Here is an 8,192-nt window from a genome sequence, read left to right on the forward strand (position 1 = left end):
GAGGAAACCTGAGAACAGACAGTTTGACTTCAGGTGATCAGTAACTGACTCTGAGTCAGAGCGTGTCAGCAGCGTCACGCTAACCTTTACACACGTGTGTGCGTGTTTTCAGTGAGAACTACATCTTCGGGAAGTTTGACTCTTTCTGCCGCCGTCTGGAGAAGATGGCTGACATGGCGTCCACTCTGGAGAGCCTGGCTGCTCTGCAGAGCATGAAGGTGGATGATTGTCAGACTAGAAACAAGTGACTCCATCAGATATTCATCAATGCACAATAATAATTATAATAAGACATTTATAATATAAAAATGGTCGAATTAAAGTCGATGCAAAGCTACAGTGATGAATGGACATTTGTAATGATTTTGTATAAATGTATTTCCTCCTTTTATTATTTATTAATCGTGTCAAAAGTCTATTTTCCAGAAATGAGACGGATTCAAACTGAGCTCAGGTGTGTTTCAGGTGGAGGGCGTGGAGAAGATCTGTGTTCGCTACCAGACCATCGTCTCCACGACTGAGTCCAAGACCTGTGACGTCCTGGATCAGCGCAAACTGGAGGAGATTTCAAGGGGAAACAATAGAATCAGATAAACAGAATAACATACGAGACAAAATAGAAAAATACTATATCTGTCATTTATGACAATAATCATTGAATTATACTTTGAATCTCAGCGTTTACGTGAATCCTAGTTCGGTCTTCACAGTATTGGCCAACAATAACAATGATTGATTGGATCATTACTCACATTTCTTTTTTAAAATCAGCTGAGAAAAGATCTCATTTCAGTTTTTCATCAGAGGTGAAGGTCACCGACTGCCAGACAGTCACAGGACTTACAAAGATACAGAAGACTTGATTTTCAGTCTCATGTGCATCCCTGTGCTCTGCTGCCAAAACTGAATCTGGATTTATTTGAAAATTCTGAAATGATTCTGATCATTCTCCACTTTTATTATTATGGTCTGTGTGTCAGATTGGGCCTGAATATTCTTCCAGATATGCTTCCTGACAGAAATCTTCTTCTGTTCTTAATCCTGTGTTTGTGGAGCAGCTTTGTGCTTTCAGTGTCTGTAAAAGTGTGTTAAGAAAACCAAAAAGGCTCCACAGTGTGTTTGTGCTTTGGTGTTTTAATGGTTTCTTCTTCTTTGTAATAATAGAAAAGCTGGTGCTCAGAGGAAGAGGGCGGCTTTACTTGGTGTCAGTGACAGAAATGAAAAGAAGCTGAAACGAGTGAGAAGGACGATGAAGGAAACATCTGTGCTGTGTCTGCTCTGTAAGGAGAATCTCTGTGTTTCTTTGAATTCTTGCACTTTGACTGTCGGCTCTCCTGATAACTGATGATGGAGGAGAAGACATGAAAACAAAACAGCTGAATAGAAACTACTGACTCTGCAGGACCCGTTGTCCTCAGTCACCATGTTGACCTCAAAAGGTCTCAATCACAAATGTGGTGTTACAGATGTCACCAATTACAAGCCAAATGTTGTGTATTACAAATGTATTATTATCATGTAATTGTAAGTTTGTATGCTGTCTCATCATCACATCCTAAAATAAGAGCTCTTTAACACCTCAGCAGAGATCAGGTGCTGTTGTTCTTTTGAACACTTCACCTTTTAAAAGACTGAAAATGATAAGAAATGAGAGGCAGAGTGAAGAGAAGGGGCTCGACACACATCCTTGGGGAGCCTGTGTTCAGTGTTCTTGTGCTGGAGGTGTTGCTGCCGACCTGTCTGCTGTCTTCCTCTCAGTACATCCAGCAGCCAGTGACACAGCGAGGTGCTGATGCCCAGCAGATCCAGTTTGTGAATGAGTTGCTGGGGAAAGATGGTGTTGAACGCTGAAGTCTGTGAACATCATTCTAACGTATGAGTGTCCAGATGTGTGAGGGCTGAATAAGAGGGCAGTTGAAATCGCATCATCGGTCGAGCGGTTTGAGCGGTATGTGACTGACATGGATCCAGGTTGGAGGGAAGTTTTGATTTGATGCATGACTAACTGTTCAAAGCTCTTCATAATGATGGAGGTGAGTGGGACCGGACAGTCGTCCTTCATGCAGGAGGGACACGACTACTTCAGCACAGGAATGATGGTGGAGAGTTTGAGGCTTGTGAGAACAACAGCCTGACTCAGTGAAGGATTAAAGATGTCTGTGAAGTATGATTGGACTACAAATGTTCCAACCAACGTTCATCAGTCCTATAAATGAGATGGTGACATTCACACAGGTCACTTTTTGATGGGCGGAGCAATGTAATCATGCACTGACTGATTTTACACGTTTGGTTTTTAAATGCTTTTCTTGTTTGTTTCACTACTAATATAGCTACTTTTGGATTATTTCTGTATTTATTTATGTGAGATGTTCTTTTTTTATTTTGTGTTTGTTATTTGGTCGAGTGTGTGAGACAGATAAAGACTGGAACGGCCTGTAAACACAGTTATAGTGGAAAAAAGAAGCCAGTTTCTCTGTTTCCCTCCCACTGTGGTGTTTTTGTTCTAAATTTGAATCAAATGTTTTGGGTTTTTCTGAACACAGACTGCTGCCTGTGCACTTGTGCCTTAATTAAAAAACAAATATTTGATGGAAGTTGAGTCTCTGAAGGCACACAGGTGTTTGTGCCAAGCAGGAGCTCTCTTTAAAGCACTTGTTGGTAAAAATGAATCCATTCAGTGTGACTGGACCTTCATGTTCTCTACCTGATCTCCCCTGATGGCTTTTTTTTACCCATGTTACACTACAGTGCTATTGATCCGTATCATCCCCTCCCTGCTCAGCATGACCTCCATGACTGTTAGTAATAAAATGTGCGCACGGGAGCATCATCATCATCACAGTGGAGCTTCATCACAGCTTAATCTGTAGGAGTTGTGCGGGACTGTGGGTGTTCAGAGGATGTGAAATGGCACTGCCTCTATAATCTGAGCTTTGTCTTGGACTAGAAGAGCTAATCTGCCCATGGGGCCTCTTAAAGCAACACAACAGTCTGTTCATCCAAGGCTGCTACTAAACCAGATGCGCAGATGTGGCCATACATCATTCTCCATATGTGATCCTCTCGGGCACCTGCTTTAGGCACTTGTAGCATCAAATTAATCCCCCCCCCCCCCCCCCCCCCCCCCTTTATGTGGTGTAAAGGGAAATAAGGGCACAAGAGAATGAGTGTAAACTATCAAAGGTGGACAGGAGGGCAAATGATGATGAATATCCACCGCGTCACCGCTTGGGAATCTAGTCAACAAGTCTTCGGCTTTCCAGTTCTCCTTTCTTCTGTTGTGTGTGTGCGCGTGTGTGCGTGCAGTTGTGTACCAGAGAGAGAGAGACCTGCTCCACAAGAAGGAGGGAGAGAGGTGCGAGAGAAAGAGGAAGGCTGCGTGTAGTTACATGCAAACTGCATCTGCATCTCTCTGAGACTGAGCTCAGTACTGCTGCTGTTAGAACACATGTTTTCAGAGCCGTTGCAGGGGAGATATGAACTTAAAAACAACAACATGCTTGGACACTGCCAGCATCATGGACAGGTTTTTAAATCCCACACAGTTGCAAAGCAGAAGATGAAGCATCGCCAGATATGTTTCCAAACCAACTTCCTTCCAAGCCAAACAAGAAAATATGATGTCCAAATCACGGACAAGCAGCATCCCACAGCTGTTTATGTTTTTAAAACGATTCTGCACAGAGAAGCATTTTTTGAAAACTGTATTGATTAGGGCTGTTCGATATAACGATATGTGTCGGATGACGATACAAAAACATCTATCGTTTCATTTTACGCTATCGTTTGTTTCGTGGTGTCACAAAATAAACTGTTTACAGCAATATTTTTTCATGTTTTGATGGTCACTGTAGAGGCTATATTCATTTCTTAAAGTTCTCTTTCTCTTATATTTAATATAACCACACTACGGACGGACAAGCGCCTGTTTTTATGTGTTGTCGTTAGCAACAGCAACCATTGCGTGTCTGCTTGTTTATTTTCCACATAAACCTTTCACAATAAAGCTCAAGATCCTGTTGAGACTTTTCAAAATAAACTGAATCACATGAAAGATGCAGAGTGTTTACGGATGAGAAGCAAAAACTAAAGCTTAGACTCAAACGTTAGAACAGGCTTGTCCCCGCAGCACGCCGTGTAATAAATACTCACAAAGAAAATGGCGGCCGTTACAACTTATGTCTAAAAATGTATCGTTTCAATTAAAACACTCGACTCCAGCTACACGACGCCCAGCTGGAAACACTTCACGCAAGTCGAGCTGCCCGAGATTCACAGAATTTACAGAAAATGTAAAATTTTTGCAGGAGCGATTCTAGGATCAGAGCTTTGGGGGGCTGAGCACCCAGAGAGCTGCCCAGCCAGCCAAGATACACTTTACTCGTCACAATGAGACTTCTTCCCCGTCTCTGTCGGTCCCTGCATCCTCCCTGTCCTCATCGTCTGTTGTCTTCGTCTCCTTTATCAGTCATCATAATTTTACCATCTCTGTGCAAGTCTGCAAATTTCTTTATTAAATCAAAAGATTCTTAAATCCATCAAGTCTCTCTGTGCCTGGATCCTCGTCACAAAACATGACATCACTGTTTTGTACATTTTAACAATTTAATCCCACATTTGTGAAAAAAAAGCAAAACACTTTTTTGAAAAGTCTGTAACAAAACCATCAATTCTGATCAAGGTTATTTAAATGCTGCCAAAGAAGAATGGATTGGAATAAAAAAAATACATATCCTAACCTTAATTACTGGAGGAGAATAATGAATGATGCTCATAGTGAGTAAGAAGTAAACTGAGTGCATATTTTGGACAGAGATTCACTTTTAATGTGTTTGTATAATATAATACAGATACATAAAAAATATAATTACATTAATAAATAAATAAATTATTACAAATAAATTATTACAAAATATTTAAAAAACGAATATAAAAATGGAGGCAACTTTGCCTGTGGTAGAATGTATACAATGCATGAAAAAATCTTTACTGCAGATACTAATTTTGTGTTTTTAGATTTATGAGTTTCATGCTTTCATAGTGGTGCTTGGGAGAGCTTGACATTTTTATCAGGTGGTCCACACTGTAAAAAGTGTGAAAAACACTGATAAGTGTATGTGTGCTTCTCGAAAACATTTAAAGGTGCAGTACAGAATCTTTGAAACAAGCTTAAAACATTTGTAGAATATAAACAGAGCATCTGCTTCTCTTTACAGCTCCTCACTCCACCAGGGCTGTTTGGCTCTGATAGTGTGCAAATGTGATGTACGTACTGCGGCAGTCGTACAGACAAGTGGACGGTCCAAAAGTTGGCCGACCTATTACTGGCTGAGGTTTTAGTAGAGTTGTGGCTGAACCACATAAAAATATATCATTAATTTTAATCTCCCCAATCAATGATAATGTTATGTTGGAATGTTGTTAAAGAGGGTCAAAATGTTTCAACCCAGTTTGTTTTGCAGATTCTGTACAGCAGCTTTAATATAGGGAGAACACAACTTCCAGATATTGTGAGTAAAATCAGGTTTTTTCTCTTTGTCAGTTTAACAGTTTCTGTTGTGCCTGTCACTGTTCCCTGTCTGTTTTCTTACCTGGTTCTTCCTGACCTTGTACTTTCTCCTCACGTTCCCCTCTTTCCTCTCTCCCTCTTTCGACTGACAATCATACACAAATAGATTGTATTCAATCAGATGAAAAATTAAATTAATATGAAAAAATACTATTAAGATCACTAACAAAAAGTCCTCTCTCAGTCTACTTTCAACCAAAAGGCAAATAACCAAACCACACGAACATCTAATAAAAGATATAAACATTGAAACACTGATCCAACATTATTCTTGATTCACGGATCATTTGATCTTACACTTTTTCCTGAATGTGGCTCCTTTTTTTGAAAAAACTTCCTTATATCCATTATGAACCTGGCTGTCTCTCTGTACACAAACACACACACACACACACACACACACACACACACACACACACACACACACACACACACACACACACAACAGGAGTTATAAGGTTAATGGGCATTCAGTCAGTTAGCTAGTTAGCATCCATTTAAAACAGGACAGTGGTAACAACAGCAGGCTACGGACAATTATAAGTTTTAGATTTTAAATAGTCTGTATACATTTCAATGGGAGCAACAGGACGGTCAAATGTCGCTGATTTTACTACAGAGCAGGACGGATTGTAGGGTAGCAAACATCGTGGGAAAACACGCTTTCAACACTGCAGGTTACCTGGTGTAATGTTTTTCAGCTAAAAGAAACATGGCCTGACTCCTACCTAACTATATAAAGAGTAACTGAAGGTTAAATGCAGCCAATATGTCCTGTTTTAAGCCAGGCACTTACACCTCCGCTCTGCTGCGTCTCAGCCACCATCCTCTGGCAGAAAGGGCGCTAAAGCCAGAGCAGGGGAGAGCTGGAACAAACCACTTTAGGAGGGGGGGGAGGTTATCTATACTTTTGTTGTTAAAGTGTTACGTCTCAACCAAGTCTGTATGCTTTTTATATTTTTAGTAGTGTGTCACACAAACAGCAAATATTGTCAAAAAAGTAAGAAATCTTTGGGGGTGCTTTGATTCATTTTGGGGGGTGCTGAAGCACCCAGGCTAACTGGGAACATTCCCGCATCAATCAAGTCAAACTTCTGTTATTGAAGCTAGCCGCCCACAATGGTGGAGAGAAAAGTTGATTCTGAAAGCAGAGTCTTTCAGCGCCAGTGGGAGACTGAATATATGTTTACAGACATGCTGGTAAACCCATGTATCTTATTAGTGGAGCTAATGTGGCTGTAATTAAGGAATTTAATTTAAGACGGCACTTCGAGACAAAACGTCAGGATAACCTGAAAAACCTAAATGCAGAGCAGAAACTACAGAAAGTAGAAGAGCTAAAGAAGAATCTGACATTTCAGCAGACGTTTGTCACTGTGATAGATTGATTATTTGTTGAAGTTCATAATGGAGTAAAAAGTTGTGGTTAAAAGTTACCCAATATATTATTCAATTTATTTCAAATATGTAAATGTATAAACAAGGGTAAACGAAGTCCCATCAAAGAGATGTAATGTAACACAGGCTAAAATAGTTAAAAGAGTTCATGACTATGTTCAACCGGATAATAATCCTTAATGCGACTACAACCTGTGTAACATTCAATCTGTGATCTACTTGTTGAGCCTGGGGAATAATCCATGTGATTTAGTGATCACGATTGATTAGTTATGCCTGCCGTTGCCGGAAGGGGGAGCTCTGGCCACGAAGCAATGAAGCTGCTGAAGGAGAAGCATCGTGTTTGAGCGTCGTCATTGACTTATCCCCTTTTCAGCCCCTTTTCAGGGTGTAACATCACCAGAGCAAAATCACAAAGTGAAGCTGTTGTGAGAGCAAGTTTTATTGTAGCAGAGGAGCCAAATCAGCCCGATACCACTCTGAAGAGCTGCATGATGAAGCTGTGCGACGTCTTGTGTCCAAACAAAACGCAGATTTTTGCAAATGTGGGCCTGAGCAGAAATACGATTGCTGATCGGGTTTGTGAGATGGCCACTGATTTAAGAACACAGTTGTGTGAAAGAAGCAAAAACTTTATTGCTTGCTGTGGATGAAAGTACAGACATGATGGACATTGCACAGCTGGCCATCTTCATCCGTGGAGAGGAAATACTGAACATTAAATCGATGCACGGGACAACGACAGGGAAAGACATTTTTGAAAACGTATGTTAAAGTGTAACCGACATGAAACTGCCCTTGTGTGTGCTTTTTTTGCTTTTTCTGGGGGTTTTGGCAGCATGTTCATATTTCTAACTTGCATAATTTTGACAGGATATATTTTTATGAAGAGCAAAATATTTAAAGTTTATTTAATCTGGAATATTATTCCTGTCTGTTTTTATTCATATTTATGTTTAAAAAAACATTGTTTTAGTGTGTTCAATAAATGTTTATCTTGTTTGGCCCACGACCTAAAGTGTGCCTTGAGTTTTGGCCCCCTGTGCGATTGAGTTTGACGCCCCTGATCTAATCTGACTGAGCTGGAGCTGTTTTGCAAAGAAGAATGTGCAAAGATTTCAGTCTGTAGATGTGCAAAGCTGGTACAGACAGACCCTAAAAGACTGGCAGCTGGAACTGCAGCAAAAGCTGGTTCTACAAAGTATTGACTCAGGGGCTGAAT

General features: G+C 40.5%; 1 protein-coding gene and 1 long non-coding RNA gene across 2 annotated transcripts in view; one reads left to right on the forward strand and one right to left on the reverse strand.

The window, feature by feature from the left end:
• Positions 1-8,192, forward strand: part of LOC309701533 (protein NLRC3-like) — a 232,642-nt gene that overhangs the window by 174,769 nt on the left and 49,681 nt on the right. The gene's annotated exons all lie outside the window — the stretch shown is intronic.
• Positions 5,541-6,391, reverse strand: LOC309701618. The gene is made up of 3 exons (XR_014275179.1): positions 6,301-6,391; positions 5,870-5,939; positions 5,541-5,657 (listed from the first exon to the last, which is right to left on the reverse strand). It is a non-coding gene; the product is annotated as an uncharacterized lncRNA (long non-coding RNA).

Source organism: Aulonocara stuartgranti, assembly GCF_965226115.1.
Source record: "Aulonocara stuartgranti genome assembly, chromosome: 23".
NCBI classification, from domain to species: Eukaryota; Metazoa; Chordata; class Actinopteri; order Cichliformes; family Cichlidae; genus Aulonocara; species Aulonocara stuartgranti.